Source organism: Lolium perenne, chromosome 5 (genome assembly GCF_019359855.2).
Source record: "Lolium perenne isolate Kyuss_39 chromosome 5, Kyuss_2.0, whole genome shotgun sequence".
In the NCBI taxonomy this organism is placed as follows: Eukaryota; Viridiplantae; Streptophyta; class Magnoliopsida; order Poales; family Poaceae; genus Lolium; species Lolium perenne.
Genome location: NC_067248.2, coordinates 239,584,633 through 239,603,844, shown reverse-complemented (window position 1 = coordinate 239,603,844; position 19,212 = coordinate 239,584,633). Strand labels below are relative to the sequence as shown.

At 44.9% G+C, this 19,212-nt stretch overlaps 1 long non-coding RNA gene across 1 annotated transcript; it reads right to left on the bottom strand.

Moving 5' to 3' along the window:
• Nucleotides 1-8,020: 8,020 nt before the first annotated feature.
• LOC139831385 (uncharacterized) lies at nucleotides 8,021-18,898 on the bottom strand. Its single transcript, XR_011746111.1, has 4 exons — nucleotides 18,418-18,898; nucleotides 18,173-18,249; nucleotides 8,517-9,165; nucleotides 8,021-8,426 (listed from the first exon to the last, which is right to left on the bottom strand). It is a non-coding gene; the product is annotated as an uncharacterized lncRNA (long non-coding RNA).
• Between the last annotated feature and the right edge of the window lie 314 nt (nucleotides 18,899-19,212).

Genomic DNA, 19,212 nt, shown 5'->3' with positions numbered 1-19,212 from the left:
CTGGTGATACAAACTAACTGATTTGAATAAATATGTGTGTACTAACGCGCGCGACTCTCTTTCTTATTTTAGCCCTCGGCCGGATCGTCGAAACAATCGAGTACGTCGTCAAAGCGTGGCGCAACCAAGACGATGAAACAAGGAGAAACATGCACCATCGAGGTTGTCGACAGTGCAACCGGCAGGCCGCTGGAGCCCCGCAAGAACGCCACCAAGTTTGTCAGCCAATGCGGAGCCGTTGTAAGAGACAACGTCTCGATCACCGTCCAGGAGTGGAATGCGCCAAAGAAGGCACGTGTTGGTTTCACTTTTGTCAATAAGAGAACAAAAAAAGATTGCTTCAACAAGCTTATGGAACATTTCGTTCTACCTCCGGAATACAACAAATTTGATGAGGAGGGTAACAAGATTGAGGAAAACAAGGAGAGGAGGAGGCTAGTCAAACGGTTCGCTCTTCATAAGATGGCCGACGCATTCCGAAAATTCAAGCAAAATCTAGCCCATGACTTTGTCAAGCAGAACAAGACTCCGGATTTCAAAGGACAATATGAGAAACTGAAACATGATTGGCCAAAATTTTTGAAGCAAAAGAAATCGGAGCAGTTCATTCAAATATCGAAAAAAAATAAGGAAAATGCGGCTAAGAAGGAGTACAATCATATTATGGGGCCAGGAGGGTATCGCCTTTGGGAGCCTAGGTGGGAGAAGATGGAGAACGAGCTGAGGGCGCGAGGAATCCGTCCAGGTACGGAGGGATGGGACCCAAGGGCCAAAAGCTGGTGGTACGGGCATGGGGGAACGCTGAACCCGGAGACAGGGGAGTGTGTTTACCGGGGCAAAATAATTAAACCCACCCAAGCCCTTATTGACGCAATGAGGGATGCTCAAGAGGGGAAGATCAAGTTCAACAGAGAGAACGACGCGCTGACAAAAGCCCTCGGGAATCCTGAACACGCAGGACGTGTACGAGGCATGGGGCACGTTCCGTGGAAAATAGGGTTCCCCCAGAACGATGACCCGTACGGTTACAGAAGCCGTAAGAGAAAGATGGATCGGGAAGCAGATGTTGTGGTGCGGTTGGCATCGCAAATGGATGTATTGAAGAAAACCGTGAATGTACTAGTAGCCGAAAGAGATGCAGCTCGGGCGCAGCATGAAGATCATCCAGTGGATCTCGGAAGCCAGCAGCGGAGAAGCAGCGTGGCTTCCACGGAGGCCCCACCGGCTGGTGCAGATGCACCGACGATCGAAATTACTGCACCGGAGCCTCTTGAGGTCGAAATTACTGCACCGGAGCCTCCTCGCTACCCCGTGGACGATATAAAGGAGATGAAAGAATGTCATCTGTATTATCCTATCGGGAACATGTCCATGAAGGTAGCCATCGGCAGTGCTTTACCATGTTTACCTGGAGCACTCCACCACAACAACCCCATTCAAGATGGCTATGCTCGTGTCACGGTGGAGGACATAGTTAAAGGGTTTGAGGACCTGGACATTGACATTGCTACACCTGAAGGGGAGAAAAGACTTGGAGATGTCAAGCGCCAGTTCATTCTATGGCAAAAGAAGTTTATCAAGTTTCCAGGCGAGGCGCCAAGGACAACAAGTCCACCCCCCTACGGTGGTGGTGGTGGTGGTGGTGGTGGTGGTGGCGGTTCACCTACACCTCCGTCACGTCAGCCGACGCCGCCCCCCAGTCCACAACGTCCGGCGGGTGATCAGCCGCCGCCCCCCAGTCCTCGTCCGGCGGGTGATCAGACGCCGCCCCCCAATCCACCTCCGGCAAAGAAGCAGAAGCAGTCCTGGATTATTAACCCGGACCCTTATGTACCTAAGACCACAAAGGTACCGGAGCCATCACTAAAGCCTCTCCCCACAAGGCCTTGGGAACGTAGTGCCGAGGAAGTCGACGCGGCCGCGGCTGCTGATTTGGAGAAATGGAAGGCGGCCTGCAAGAAGAAAAGAGAGCCCGAGCCCAAGCCAGTATTTTCTGATGAGCAAAAGAAGTGGGCTAAGTCATTTTTGAGCACACCGTCCCAAGCCGCGAAGAATCTGCCTGACGACTATGCACGTGAACTTCGCAGGCAGACACTCATGTTCAAGGAGAACAAAGAGCGGGAGAAGGCCGAGAAAACGGAATTAGAAAGTAAAAAAGCGGGAAACGAGTTGCCCAGCTCGGGGAACAAAGTAAACAATCGATTGCCCCGCTTATAGTGAAAGCCGCCGGTCCGGATGCCCCCGAGATCATAGAAGCTGCGGCGGCACAGGGATTGACTGTAACGAGTGCCAGAGAACAAGCGGCCAACTTAGGTATTACTCTTCGTGAACTGTTAGGCCTTGATGAGGCGCCAGTGAAGGAGGTAGTAATTACATATGTGAAGAATGGGCCTCTCGTCGAGCCTGCGCAGGAAGAGGATCTACCTCCACAAATGAAAGGTCTGCTGAAATGGTACAAGGGTTACATACAAAATAAAAACGCCAAAGAATATATTTATGCGGAAGTTAGACATGAGCATCACTTCAAACATTACTATGTAACAATTCATCTGAGTGAATTGTTCCAGCTTTTCAATCTGCGCGAGCTCGACAAATCTATCATCAGTTGCTACGTTCTGTAAGTGATTTATTTCTACCCCATCTCGTTCATATTGCCTGCACTATATATATGTCCTAACTATATTGTTGTGTCCGCTATTATACATGCAGAATGAAGATTAAGGAATGCAGAGTAAGGAACATCCATGATGTTGGGTTCATTGACCCACACATCGTTAATAGATATGTGTTAGAGCATCACCCCGCCGACGTGGAGGCAGATCTGTGGCAGTTTCTTACAAAGCAGGAACTCAAAAGTGATATTCTATTTCCTTACCATTTTGGGTGAGTGTTTCTGTCTTGAGCACATTCTCTTTTGTTTACTCCATGCATGGTATGTGGCCGGCTAATCGATGAGTTATGCATGACGTACTGTGCATGTATCGTGTCCGCAGGTTCCACTGGATTCTGCTAGTAATTAAATTTGACACCTCAGAATGTCTCGTCCACGACTCTCTGAATATGGATCCAAAGCTTTGGGGCGGCATGAGAAAAACCCTGCAGAAGTAATTATTTTCATTCATTTGCGCTCTATATCGATCGACCTATTTCGTTCATTTCCTAATATCAAGTAACTAATAACTCTCTTGTTCATTTAATTTTCTTTGCCTCGTAGGGTTTGGAGACGGTTCGTAGATACAAAGGTCGGTGAATTCAAAAAAGAGCTAGAATTCAAAAGGTCAAAGGCTAAGAATGGTGGGGATATTCAGCCAGCGGGGACCAATCTATGTGGATACTATGTCTGTGAGATGATCCGGAGATACACCTCTGAGCGGGTTCCGAGTGATACCAATGCTCAGAGGAATAGCCTCCGGATGATGCTTAGTCCAGAAGCTCGCTTCCTACCACTTCAAGAGGAACTAGCTGGATGGTTCAGGAGGGAAGTCCTCCATCCTAAAGGAGAACACCATTACGAGGACTTAGAACTTTATATGCGTTAAATTATGTAAGGAAACTTGGTCAAAATTGTATATGGTCACCCGATGATATTGAATATATATTCCTCTTGAATTCTTTTTGGTTCTAATTTCAAATTTGTTTGAAATTGTACATTCATATGCATGTATGTAGTACCGTAGAATATGTGAAACTCCTTCAAAATTAAAATAAAGCACAAAAGAAATAAAACAATACAAATTAAACAGAAAACAGGTTTAGGGGGGGCAGGTTTAGGGGGGGCTAAAACCCTAAACCTGCGGGCGGCCTTTAGTCGCGGTTGGCCAGAAGAACCGCGACTAAAGGTCCTCCGCCCCGATGGCCGCCTGGCGCCCACGTGGACGGGCCTTTAGTCGCGGTTCTTAAGCAACCGCGACTAAAGGGGGGGCCTTTAGTCGCGCTTATTTGGTCGCGGTTGCGCAACCGCGACTAATGGCAGTTACGAACCGCGACCAAAGGCCCTTTTTCCACCAGTGAGAGTATGTTATTTACAATAATAGAGTGAGTAGGAAAACACAAACAAATAGAATAAAGCACAAAAAACATCACAATAACATTTTTATAAATAAGGACATAACAATAATATTAAAGTTATAATGAGGTCATCATATTTGAAAGTTTACCTCTATAACCATTTCAGAGGGTGCATATGATCGTAATGCGTGTTACCAGTGCAGATTTTCAGTAATTATACGTTGTATTTAGCTTACCGTAGGTAAGACACCTTGGGGAATAGTGACACACATAGAGTGCATATGTGTTTTGTTCTTGTCGACTTGTACACCTAAAGTTGTATCAGATGACAAATAACGAACGTTGGATCAATTATATATAAATATAGTTAGAATGACTCACCGGGATAGAGGACTCTAGATCCTCCGGTTATTGATTTTGTTGCTTTTGTATTATTTGACTGAGCCACGAGTTTTGGAGTTCCACATCACAAACAATAAGTGATTCATTTCTTATTGTGGGAAACTCACCATTTGGGCCCTCTAATGTTGTAGCCCTGGTGGCTTCAACTTTTCTTTTGCATGAAACATGGACAGTGTGGCCCCTCTTTTTATATTGAGATGACTAGCCCCTAAAACTAGGATTAATCTTAATACAATGATCTATTCCTAACATTAAGGATATCCCTAACTAGTAAGATGCTCCTAAGTAATCGGATATTATTCCTTATTTGGTAGGCTTGGATTGGGCAAGCTTCCTCCCCTCGCCCTAATCCCTAACAAACGAAGTGTGTTGTATCACACTTTCCAAAACATTCACGTGGCAACATGACAGATGCCCCAACTCCATATTACTTATAATAATAGTGTGTAGGAAAAAAAACAAATACTGTAGAATAAAGCACAAAAGACATCACAACAATATTTGTAAGGATAAGGACGGAACCATAAAATTCATAATTATTACCAGGTCACCACATTTGAAAGTTTGTGAAACCATTTCAAAGTTATTCATAATGGGCAATATTATTGTAGTTCTTCAATACTTACAAGTTGTAATTTTGCTTACCATTCGAGGACAAACATCATGGTGCATATTGTCATTTTGATTGTACCGGAAGACTAATAACGAACGATGTATCAGTAATATCTAAATACGGTTAGAATGACTCACCAGATTGTAGAATTATGGGTCCTCCACTTACTCCTGTTGTTGCTTTTGTATTTATTGACTTAGTCACAATTCCCGAAGTTTTGACATCAGAAACAATAAGTGATTCATTCTCTATTATGGGGCTCTCACCATCTCGACCCTCTGCTGCTGTAGCCCTGGAGGCTTTCAGCTTTTCTTTTGCAACTTTTCTTGTGCTTGCTAATTCTAGAGTTCTGGTCGTTGCGTTTACTGCTCGTTTCTTTTGCTTTGGAGTTGACAATTTTGCAATTTGTTTTCTCACCTTAGGCATGCTATTCTCGTTCTGCTATTCCAATTTTTCATCTATCATAGAGTGCAATCCATGTTGGGGGACAACATGCCATTTCCTGAAATATGTCAAGTGTTAGACCAATAATGTTACCTATGGATGAGTCCTAGTTTCAAGCATAAATAGTAGAGAACAAATCTTATGTTACCTTTGAAGGAGTCCTTGTAAAATCTCCTTATATGGAAGAATGTGATAGTACTCAACTACAGATGGTGTTTTCGGGAACGGATCATCTACAAATACTGGATCGATCTACTGTCGAAGAGGAAAAACTGAAGAATGTCAGTATTGTCGAGATATAGCAAAAGCTAACAATCATACAACATTGAGAAAACCATCCTTATTTTAGAGGAAAATGGAAAACAAACATGATTAACATAGTAAGCATGAGCAGAACAATATCACATATACCTAGAATGTGTTACCTGCAATACAAAAAGGGGAAGAGTTATAGCAAAGCAACTTGTGACGCCATACGCAATATATGTGTTATTAAGCAAGCACATATTTTAAAGGGTGCCACTTTACATAGAGACGCACCATGCAATTGTTTCTTTAATAAACTAAGGAGTGGTTTGATCAGAAGGGCTCTAACCTACAACCATAGAACTATCTAGTACGTAAATGCAAACCTTCTAGAGACATTTCCACAAGTTTGCCCATCGTTGTTTTCTTATATTCCACAATGAACAACTTGGTAGTCGTCCTTTCTTTATTCAATGAGTATGCCAAATCTTTGTCGAGAACAAGCAAGTCTGAGCCATCCATACCTATTAAGACAATAAGTTTACCATAATGAGCAGAAACGATCATTGTTTACTTATATTCCACAATGAACAACTTGGTAGTCGTCCTTTCTTTATTCAATGAGTATGCCAAATCTTTGTCGAGAACAAGCAAGTCTGAGCCATCCATACCTATTAAGACAATAAGTTTACCATAATGAGCAGAAACGATCATTGTTTACTTATATTCCACAATGAACAACTTGGTAGTCGTCCTTTCTTTATTCAATGAGTATGCCAAATCTTTGTCGAGAACAAGCAAGTCTGAGCCATCCATACCTATTAAGACAATAAGTTTACCAAAATGAGCAGCAAACGATGCATTAGCTGGATTAAACAAGAAATGCACAAATCAACATCAAGTTAATATATCATACTTTTACACCGAACTGCTATTTGTTCATGTACAAGGGAATTAACCATTATAGTGTCCAACATTATTTCAGTCTGCTAGTTGATAAAATAATATCAAGTTTCATTATTAGCAGCTTGTACACAACCAAAACAAATGAGAAGTACAGTGCCATGAGAAATAATTAACCAATTTTCTTTGCTGATGTTATTGTTTTGACAGAGACTAAATGGTTTTACATGAATCAAAAGCAAGTGAGAGGTACATTTTTCAGGTACATTCTCGGACCATACACTTGTTCTTGTTTTCTGTACACGGCAACTCTTTTTTGGGTTCATTAGCAGTTCCAATTTATCACAATTCAGAATTTTAACTCGCGTAAACCTTTGTTTGATGACATGAAAAATATTTTTGACAATACTACTAATAACCTGATCAAAGCGAGGAAACCTCACCAACTCAAAAAAAGAAAATGGAAAATATGGATATATAAATTAAAGGTTGTAGTGATAAAACTGACATGTTCTATGCTGCACCTCTAATATTGCCAGTTGTTGAAGTATAAATGGACCATCCAAAGCACCAAATATTGTTGTATTTGTCGATTCCTGGCCTATTGTGTGAAATCAGCTGCTGCATCATATTCCTTTTCTATGATTGACCAGACACCCTTGGTGTCGACACCATACTCAATCAAACATTTTTTTCGTCTGGTCCAGAAGAAGCATAACAACTTTCCCTATTGGTAACATTTCCATGTGTGGATAATCTTTAGTCGTATCGAGTTCTTCAGAGATCTCACAAGCTTGTATTCCTTCTCTAATAGATAAACTGAGATCGTCTCCAGAATTGTTCTCACGCGCATGGAAAGTATGGGAACAAATCTTTTCCAACAGAAAGAGAAGCGCACATAAAAAACTGCTTGGCCTCAGCGAAAGCAAGCTTGTGAGCCGTGTGAGCCTGCAAAACGACCCAGCCGTGTGATGTGTTAGCAGCTGAGGAACACCGTCTTCAATTTATTTAAGCAGGAATAGAATAAAAAAACAAATTACAATGCACATAATCAAAAGGCGATGAGCATTTCCTGGTGACACTGGGGGATATTGTCATGGTTAGCAAAGGAAAATACACTAATAGAACTACAATGGTCAGTTCGCACGGAAACTGTAAGCATGACCTTAATGGCAAGTGCTGCAGTCCATCAGACCAGGTAATTTACATGGACAAACCAAACACATATTTAACTATCTCACGTAATCCCAATCCAAAGTCATAGAGAAATTTGGTGGGCAGATAATTTCCTTGGTATCAACAATTTCACGGCTACTTTTTTTCCAAGGATATGCCCTGCGAGACATCTGTCACACAGAAGAACTGGCCGACGACTACTAGCAAACAGATAATTTTATTGGCGTTTTGCAGGGCTACTAGCAACAATTGTATAATCTGAACAATAAATTGACAGATCTGGCTCCTCCAATTTTGCAACTAGACAAACAAACAAAACAGAACTGGTAAATTTCTACTAACAATGGTGAGAAGAGAACAAAATTCGGGGTGCTGGCGGCTTGCCTTTGCTGCCTAGCGGCAGCTCCACCACCGCACAGGCGTAAGACCCTGTGTTGCTGCCCATCTCTCCGCCTCCAACCAGCCCCCTACACGGCCGACCAAGAAACCAGACAACACCGCATCTTCGTTTCGTTTTGGAGTTGACACTTTTGCAATTTGTTTTCGCATCTTTTGCATGCTATTCTCGTCTTGCCATTCCAATTTTTCATCTATCATAGAGTGCCATCCATGTTGGCGGACAACATGCCATTTCCTGAAACATGTAAGTGTTACGGCAGATTATGTTACATGTGGAGGAGTCCTAGTTTCATGCATAAATAGCAGAGAATAAATCTTATGTTACCTGTGGAGGAGTCTTTGTAAAATCTCCTTATATGGAAGAATGTGATAGTACTCTCAACTACAGATGTGTTCAGGAATAGATCATTTACAAATACTGGATCGGTCATGCTGTCGAAGAGGAAAACTTGAAAAATGTCAGTATTGTCGAGATATAGCAAAAGCTAACAATCATACAACATTGAGCAAACTATCCTGGTTCTAGAGGAAAATGGAAAACAAACATGATTTACATAATAAGCACGAGCAGAATATCACATATACATGGAATGTGTTACCGCCAGAAGAATAAAAAAGTGAAGAGTTATAGAAAAGCGACTTGTGCCGACATATGCAATAAATGTGTTATTGAGCAAGCCACAAATTTTAATGGGTGTCAGTTTGCATCAAGATGTACCATGCAATGGCCTTATTTAATAAATTAAGGAGTGGTCGATCAAAAGGGTTCTACCTGACAATCATAGATCTATCTAGTAGGTAAAAAGCAAATCTACTAATCAACTCTTCAAGAAACATTTCCACAAGGTTAACATTCATGGTTTGGTTATACTCAATTATGAACAACTCCTTTCTTAACTCAATGGGAATGCCAAAGTTTTGTTGAGAACATGCTAGTCTAATCCCTCCATGCCTACTAAGATAATAAGTTTACCCTGTTGAGAACCAAACAAAGCACTAGTCGATCAAACATAAAATGCACATATTATTAACAAAATCAAGTTCACATATCACACTTTTACACGATCATATATGTAGAACCATATAAATAGTGTTCTCAAGCAAACAATCAGCTTCTATCTGCTCATGTACAAGGGAATCAACTTCCAAGTTACTTTCAATCTGCTAGTATAAAATTAAATCGATTTTCAGTTATTAGCAACTTGGACACGACCGAAACAAATGAGAGGAAGTGTCGTGACAAATAATTTAACATTTTTTTCTTTGTTGATGTTATTGTTTTATCTTGAAACTAAATGGCTTACACCGAGCTAAAAGCAAGTGAGAAGTGCATTTTTTGGTACAATCTCTTGGACAATTCGGGACAGCAACTCGTGTAAAACTTTTTGTACAAAATAACGGAAGCTCTGATAAAGATTCTTGTTAGCTATACTACTAATCACCTAACCCATGTGAGGGAATGTTGCTAATAAAACTTAAAACGACAGATATGGATGCATAAATTAAGGGCTCTAATGATAAGTTGTTCTATGCCTCGCCAATGAAAAATGTTTGATTAGGAATATGATGCAGCAGATGGTATTTCACACAGGACCAACCAGCCAGCAGGCCAGGAATCGACAAATAAAAGAACCTTTGGTACTTTGGACGGACCATACTAGAGTATGTGAACAAATCTTCTCCAACAGAAAGAAGAGCACACACAGGAAAATCGTTTGGCATTAGTGAAAGCAAGCTGCGGAGATTGCTTCCTGTGGTAAAAATTATTAAGAAGGACAGCCGTGTGAATCTGCAAAACCACACAGGTGTAATGGTTTAGCAGTTAACCAGCTATATACTGCAATCCTCCTGTACATAGAGGAACACTTTCTTAATTGTATCTAAAAAATATAATAAAAATGTATTATGCATTTATGCTGCACACAAAGAAGTGTTGGGTGAAAAATGTAACTAGCACTTTATAGACATTGGCTTAGGAATAAGAAATCTCAAGAGTCGGAATTAGCATTAGCAAAACCGTAAAGGCAATGGAAAAAATGAAACACATAAAAAATAGGTTAACCACCATACAAGCCACAACAAATCAGGAATAGTGTCATCTGGAGGAGATAATAATTGTATAAGAAGTAACAACACAACATTTCTTCAACAAAGTAGAAAGGGAACACAATTACAGAACTAAATAGCATAATCAAATGTGAAAATAGTACAATAAAGGTTCATGAAATTAGCAAACTGAAAATAATGTGTATTGGGCTTGTGTGGTTGGATTCCTCATCGAGAGATAGATTTGTAAGGCCAGCTTCTATAGTTGACATATGTGATTGAACTTGATAAGAATTTTACAACAACATATATAACATATGAAAATAGCCAGCTACCCATAGGCATAGCTACGCATATTAATCCAACTAACGGCAGCGCATAAAGCCACACCGGATAACAATGTTTTATCAAAAGCAAGTGCAATTTTAGATAGCAGAATTACTAGCAAAATAAGATATGTGTTTCTGCGACAACTGAACGCACACTTGTTACCACAACCTTAGCCATTTGTTTATCTACAAAACCCCGCACACTACACATCAACAAATCACACAAAACCATCTGGCCCCTTGATGTGGGTATAACCCATTGGGTACTCGCCGTTAGTGTACCTGGCTCAGCCCAACCGGAGTCCCAACTGATAATCTGCTAAGGACCACGAAGCCCAAGAGAAGCTGGCAGCTTTGGAGCTTCAAGGGCCTAGATTCTTGGCGTACGGAACAAGGACAAGCCCAAGGATAGGAAACCTTAGGGATTTCCCATACCATTTAACCGACTCGGTCACGGTACCTAAGACCAAGCCTCTTATATAAAGGCTAGGAGGGGCCGACAGAGAGGCTCTTGAACTCACGCATAATCTACCATAGGCAAAATTCATCGCGGAGACATTGTAATCTCCATCAATAATCAAGATCAGACAAGCAGGAGTAGGTCTTTTCCTCACCGAGAGGGGCCGAACCAGGGTAAATCTCGCGTTCTCCTTGCTTGTTAGCCAACGAATCTGCCACCGCCCTCTTTCCCTAAAACCCAAGTCCATCATCCATGGGCATTGCCATGGATACCCCACGTCACCCCTCTTCAAGTTTTGCATGTGTAGAAACACACCATCCCCCACAAGGATGCCCCCGGCTTCCATGGAAGGAAAACTCCAACTGCTACTGTTTTGTGGCCTCGGTGATGTGATATGGAAGCCACCCGAGAAGGTAAAAGGCTGCAGCTTTGCAGCATTATCAACACTCAACACCAAATAATCAGGGAGCATGGCGGCTCCCGGGGGCAGGCGCACACGATAGTAGGCCGAGAGCACATGCAAGAAAACCACAGCCTCACTTGGTGGCTGTTGTGGCACTGGCGGCCACAGTAGGTAGTAGCTTTATCCCACACAATTCTCGACGAGGAAACGCGTTCCTCTAGGACTAGACGCCAAAGTAAACGAAATCCACGAGGTAGTAGAGATCACCGCCACTGATGGCAAACACGAGACGCCCGCCAGCAAAGCTTGGTGAGCCCCATCTAAAACGCCGAGCACAGGGAAGAAAACATGAGGGCAAACGAGGTGTGAGATGGCCGCCAAGGCTAAACCCTCGAGGCATGCGACCAAGGAAATTCACGCAAGAACGGCGGTGGCTCGAACGTAATTCCAAGACCGACCGGACCACCAGGCCACCCGAATGAGAACATAGCAACAAAGGACTTAGTCGACGATGCGACACGAGGATTGGGCCACTCAGTGAGTAGTGGCGCCAGCATAGGAAGGTTGTGGGATGCCAGTGCGTGGGGCGTAGACATGAAAGAGAAGGGTAGATCGAGAACAAAATGAAAGGAAAATAAACCAGAGAGGCAGGGTGCTAGAAAGAGAACTCACATGTGTGGTGGCACTTGACGAAGGTGGAGGCCTCCCAAAGGAGAATCTGGTAGAACTGCCACATCAAGCAGTCAGTGAGCGCATATCGCCATGCATGGACCACCCCCTGCTCTGTCCCCATCTCTCAGCACGCGACCGAGCGTGGGTACACCACATGTCTACACATCATAGCTTAGAAACGACAGCTTGCGGGAGCAATGAAGTGCACCATTTTCTCTTTTTCTTTTGTGACCGTGTTTAGGTGAAGAAACAAAAATAGATAAATAAAGGAGCGCTACCAAATGCAATGCATCGGCCTACCAAACTGCATTGTTTCACCTAGCGCAGTGACCTGCCCCGATTGAACGCAATACACTACCCAAATGAACACACTGCCCTACCCAAAAGACCAAACGTAGTGACCTAGCCGATCAAACACAGTGTCTACCCAACTGAAGGTAGTGCACTACTTGACTGGAAAAGGAAGGCATTGTACTACAAAACAGAAGGAACTACACTACATAAAGAGAAGGGCAGGAAAACCTACACACTCAAGGCGATTACCAAAAAAAAAGTTCGGTGAAACATATCAACGCGTGCAGCCGGGAAAAGAGTTCGTATTTTGATGCCCAGTTTAAAATTTACTTCGTTTTCGTATTCAAATTAACAAAGAAAGGGAAAAGACCTAGTAGCACCTTAGGCAACCGCCATGTGTCGCGCATGCGAGGGGGGCGGGAACCGCAGGATGCACCACGAGGCGTGTATGCAGGAGAAGCGGCACGGGGCGAGGGTGCCCTTTTCCAAGCCAAATAGAAGGACATATTGCCCAACCGACAATGTTGGAACATCGCCTCTTCTTCCTCCTCGAAATAGGCTTTCGCCCCGCTATATTAATATAGCAACCAACCGATACAACGAAACAGTTGGGGCCGCAGCACAACCAAGCCCAAACGAAAAGACAAAGAAAAGAAAACGAAACTACTGCCAACACCGGCAGATTGACGAAAACAAGGATGACTCCGCAACCGCTGCGCCCTCCGGAGAAGTACCACCACGCTCCTAGCACGCCGAGACGCCGCATACCAAGCAGCACCTTCAACAAGGGAAAGACGACGACGCCGCTGCTGCCGGACTAGGCCTAGGGTTTCCCCCGTTACGCGAAAGGGATTGGGGAGGGATACATCCGACGCCCTTTAGGAAGGAAAGCGGCACCCGCAGGCGTCGCCGCGTCGGAGTCGGACATGCCGACACGGATTTCTCCCGACCACCAAAACCACCACCCTGAACGCTCCAACGTGCTCCACCAAACATGCCACCCACCAGCACACGCCACCACGGTCTTGTAGTCACCCTCGCCGTCGCACTGTGGTCATCGAAACAGGGCCTAGAGGAAGAGACGACATGCAACAGGGACGGGAGTAGCGGCACCCCAACCGGGCGGGAGGGAACTGCCTCCACCGCCTTCGCGGTAGCCAACCGGACATGGCAAAGAGGGCAAACCAGGCCCGAACTGGCCCGGCCGGGCCCAAACTGGCCCGTAAAGCCCTACTGCCAAGCTGCAGCAGGCCGACCGAAACACCGCCGCCACCCATCCACCGCTGTCGCACCATCTCTGCCGCCAGGGAGCACCGCCGGCGCGCCGAAACACAGGCATCCCACCCAGCCCATCTGGGCCCCGAACTGGGCCAGATCTGGGCCGAGCAGGCCCTTCCCGCGCCGCCCGCCTTCGCTGCTCCGCCTCCAACTGGTTGCGCCGCCGTTCCTCCTCCCACCCGACGTGCGGATCTCACCCCGCCACGCCAAACCGCCGCTGGCCGAAGAGCACCTCCCGGCCGCACCTACCCCGCGCAGGCGCAGCGCCGAGAGGGGAAAGTCGAGGGGCCGCCGCCACCGGCGCCGCCCGGGCCTTGCCCGGCGACGCACGCCGACGACGGCGGAGGAGAAGAGGAGGAGGGGGGAGCTGGACGAGGGAGGTGGCGGCGCGGCCCCGTCGCCCGCGGGGGACGACGCGGGAGCCTTTCGCGAGAGGGGTTTTTTCAAGGTGTCGGTCATCGCCTCTTCTTCATTGTCACTAGCAACAACTATCAGAGTGGTGCATAATGCATCATTAGTTTTTTGTCTATCCAAGTACCATAGTGCCTTATACCTAATACTGATCCCAATCCGCCTTCTAGTATTCCTCTTAGTTATGCAATTCTATCAATCACAGATTCAAATGTCAATATCATCAACTAAGCGAGCTCATGAACACCAAGCTAACGGGAAACAATGGATCATATAATACTGAAGTGAAGAATATAACAGAAGGGGTGTATTTCACGATGTCGACCCCTTCAACATCTGTCAAAGTTAAATTATCCATGTTCTTCACTTTCATCAATTGATCCAATTTTTCAGTAGCTTCTCAATTTGTTAAATGTCTCCCATTCTTGCTGCACCACTCTGCCCAGAAACTCACTCTCGCGTCACCTATGATGAGCTGACGAACATATCAAGTCAAACTTCAATCATATTTCTCCTTGCTCCTCACAACACTCTAGTACAATAGCTCTCTCTCCTGGAGTTGTTCACCTCCGTTGTAGTTATAACAAATACAGTTGCTACTCGCCTCCCCCTATTAGCACATAAAGCAAGCTCATCTACTTCCTTTTCCATTCCCACAGTTAGCCAACCCAAATCAAGCCCAGTGGCTGCTACCTCCTCGACTCCTCTTCTCTATCATGAACTACTTCCTGCCTACAATACCACGACTCCTATTCTCCCCTCTACGCTCGCCGCACCACAACGACGCGATGCGTCTCGGCCCTGCACCTGTTGTTCAGAAGCCACAGCTCGTTGCACTCGCACCAGCCGTCGTCGTTCCCACATACCAGTCATGATATTGGTCTCCTTGCTGCACACGAGCTTCTCCCCTGCAATACCACCATGTTGCCACCCTACATTTCCACTCCACTACCAGCAAGATCATGCACCATCTTCAAGACCCGCCATCGCTGCATACTCGTGCATGCTGCCAGCCCCCAGCTCTACACCACCCCAACACCTCTGCTGGGGCAGCTGCCCTTGCCTGGAGCTCGTCCCTTCCATCACTTACGCTACTGGGCGCCCGGAGCTCCACCAAAATTTGCCGATTGACCGTCGGCGAGGACCGACCACTGTTTCGGCTCTAATCCCATGTCGACTCTAGTGGAATTTTCTGGAATCATTATACTCTCACACTATGAGTACAAGTACATATACACTCGTATGGGCCTAGCACAAACACGACCCAACACTATTTGGTCACCCAAGATGCTATGGTCCCTGATCATAGGGTAGATGAGACAAGGCTCAAGAGAAAAACTGGCCTATGGAAAGGATAAATACTTCCTTGGTTGATTGAGCAAGGTCAGTGTGGCTTCTCTCTTTATATAGAGATGATAAGGCCCTAAAAGTAGGATTTGGTCTTAACCGATTGGTACTTTCCTAACAATAAGAATACACTTAACTAGTAAGATGTTTTTAATTAATGAGATAATATACCTTATATTTAGTACTCCCTCGTCCCTAAAAAGTTGCTTAACTTTGTCTAGATACGGAGGGTTTTTTTTAGAGTAAATGCAAAGGACTCTTTGCGTTTGATTTCATTGAAAAGCTAGAGGCTGCTACATGCCTCCTAGGAGGTTAACTTCATTAAAGAAAGTTAGAACTAGAGTACATCCCAGGTTGTGGATACAACATCTCTCAATCCTTCGGCATCGGCTCTGCCCATGCTGTTGCTTCTTCTTTGATCTTGCCTACCAGGCCTCTCACAGATGGTCGTGCTCGTTCGAAGACACAGTCGTTTCGATGTTTTCAGATCATCCAGTGCCGAGGCAAGACCTTTGTGCATCGGCTTCAGCGTGTGCTGTCACGCGGTAAACTACCAGTCAAACAGGATGACCTCGTCAGATGGCGCTCTATAGGTCATACACAGCCAGGACGGGATTTCATGACAAACCTGCAGGGAGAACGGGCACTGGATGATCAGATGTCGCATCGTCTCAGGCATCTGGTCTTCGATTAAGCAGCGTGGATGGTGCGGAAGGCAGGCCTTGCAAGTCGCTCTTCGGTCCAGCAAGGGTCAAGGTTCGCAAGCCAGTGAAGAATTTGACCCGGTTGGGCGCCCAACTCTTCCATATGAGATTCCAAGCCTTGCGGTTTGTTGAGCCGTGGAAGTATTCAGATTTGGCAGTATACCGTCGATGCTTCACTTCCAGATCAGCTTGTCAGCTTCATCGGTTAGCGTCGTCTGCTCAATCAGGAGCCAAAGTAAGAGGTACTGTCCAATTTCATGAATGTCAAGCACTCCATCATGCGCCCACTTGTTCACCGTCAGACCATCAACAACCGTGCTTAGCTTACGGCGGCGCTTCAGAATGCAGGATATCGTGGACTGATCGCTCCTGTATCCAAGTCGTCCCAGAATTGTGTTGTTTCCCCGTTGCCAAGCGTCATGGTGGAGGCGAAGAAAAAACCTCGCTCCTCGGTCATGAACTGGAGATCAAAGCCGCTCCAAGCGTGGTTTTCATCAGTTCGGCGGAGCCAAATCCGCCGTAGACGTAGCGCCAGTCCAGTGCGCTCCAGGTCCTGTATGCCAACGCCGTCGAGGGCATTTGGACGACAAATGTGGTACCAGTTCACATGGCAGCTTCTGCCATTGCTTGTGACTCATCCTTCCTATAGGAAACCCCTTTCAATTTTTTCCATGAGCTTGAGGGTTTTCTTTGGCGGCGTCAGGACAAGCAGCTGATGTAAAGGGATGCCTCCCAAGACTGATTTGACGCAGGCCAATCTGTCGGGCTTCTGCATTAGCCGTGATTTCCAGGATGGGAGCTGGCTTGCCATTTTGTCGACGAGGGGCTGAAGTTGTGCAGTTGTGGGTCGCCGTATCGTGAGTGGCATCTCAACAATGGGGCATCCCAGGCTCTGCACAACTGGTGTGGCCTCCTCTGACCCTCTGCAGATCAAGGTGGCTGAGCTCTTTGCGAAATTAACTCGCAGACGTGATGCCGTTCCGAAGATTGTGAGAATTTTTCTTAACCGCAGGGACATCATCAGCAGTTGGGTCGTAGAACAGGATCACATCATCCGCATAAAGCGAGATTGATGGAATGTTGCATCGATGCTGAAGTTGTTGCATGATGCGCATGTCCACATCACGTCTGATCAGTCTTCCGATGATGTCAACAGCAAGGACAAACAGTTCTGGTGACAACGGGTCCCCTGGCGCAAGCCATGGCGATCAAATTGGCGGCCCAGGTTTGCTGTTGAGTAGCACCTTGGTGTTCTCATACAAGAGTTGGATTGCGAGCCAGCCGAGGAATCTACTACTGAAGCAATATTGCCGCAACACTTCGAAGAGGAATGGCCGTGAGAGCGAATTGAAAGCCCTTGCCAAGTCAAGCTTAAGTAGGGCGCGAGGGAAGTTTGTGCAGCAAACGCGCGGACTATCTGACGAGGACGAAGCTGTCGAGTAAGCTGCACCCGGGGATGAACCCATTCAGCACAGGGCTGACGAGGTCAGCGAGCTTCGGAGCGAGTCGCAGTGACAGCGTCTTGGCAAAGAGCTTTGCGGCAAGGTGGATGAGGCTTATGGGTTTGTAGTCACTCAGTAATCTCGCATCTGCGCGTTTTGGCAACGGACTTAGGAGTGCTTGGAGGTATATAGGCATGTTTTAGTTATAGATACATACTATTTAGAAAAAGTTGAGCAGTTTTTTTAAATAGAGGGATATTGGATTGGGTCGGCTTCCCCCTCATCCTAATCCCTAACACAAGTGTGTATCACACTTTCCAAAACATTCAAGTGGCAACATGTGATAGCCTACGACAGATGCCCCAAGTTCATGTTACTTATAGAAATAGAGTGAGTAGGAAAACACAAGCAGATAGAATAAATCACAACAAGCATCACAATAACATTTGTATAGATAAGGATGAAACAATAATTTTTTAGTAATTACCAGGTCATCATATTTGAAAGTTTACCTCTATAATCATTTAAGAGGGTGCAAGTGATCCTAATGCTAATATAGTGGTTTTTCATACCTACAAGCTGTAATTTAGCTTACCTATGTAGGAAAGACATCTTGGGGCATATTGCCACATATAGACTGCTTCTGGGTTTTCTTCTTGAAAACTTGTCCACCTGGGTTAGTAATATCTGAATATGGTTAGAATGTCTCGTCAGATTGTAGGACTACATGTCCTCCGCTTACTGTTGCTGTTGCTTTTGTATTCATTGACTTGCTCATAAGTTCTGAAGTTTCTAAATCAGCAACAGTAATTGATATGTTTTATATTATGGGGCTCTCACCTTCTGGACCCTCTACTGCTGTAGCCCTAGAGGCTTCAGCACTTTTTATTGCTGATTTTCTTGTGCGATGCCAGAGTTGCTTTGGCACCGCTTGTTTCTATTGCCTGTATATTTTGCTTTGGAGTTGGCACTTTTGTAATTCATTCTCGCATATTAGACCGTGCTATTCGCGTCTTGCTGTTCCAAATTTTCATCTATCACAGAGTGCAATCCATGTCGTCATGTTTGTTTAGTGAAGAGCTATCAGGCCATTTCTGAAACATGACAACTGTTATGACCAATTTCCATCAGACTCGACAAATTCTATTTCCCTAGTTTCACGCATGAATAGCTGAGAACAAACCTTACGTTGCCTTCTATTTAACTAGTTTCATGCATGAATAGCTGAGAACAAAGCTTATGTTACCTGTGGAGAATGTGATAGTACTCAACTACAGATGTTGTTTTAGGGAACAGATCATTTCAAGTACCAGAGCAGTCATACTGTCAAAGAGGAAAAACTGAAAAATGTCAGTATCGTCGAGAAATAGCAGAAGTGAAAAATCATACAGCATTTAAGAAAAACATCCTCATTTTAGAGGAAAATGAGCAACAAAAATTTACATAATAAACACGAGCACACCAGCAGCACATATACATGAAATGCATTACCACCAGAGGACAAATTGATGACATAGTACCCAATAAATTGAAGACACGTTACTAAGAAAAAGCCAAACATTTTAAAAGGGCGCCACTTTCCATCAAGATGTACCATACAATGTGGAAATGGTTGATTAAAGGGATGCAAATTAC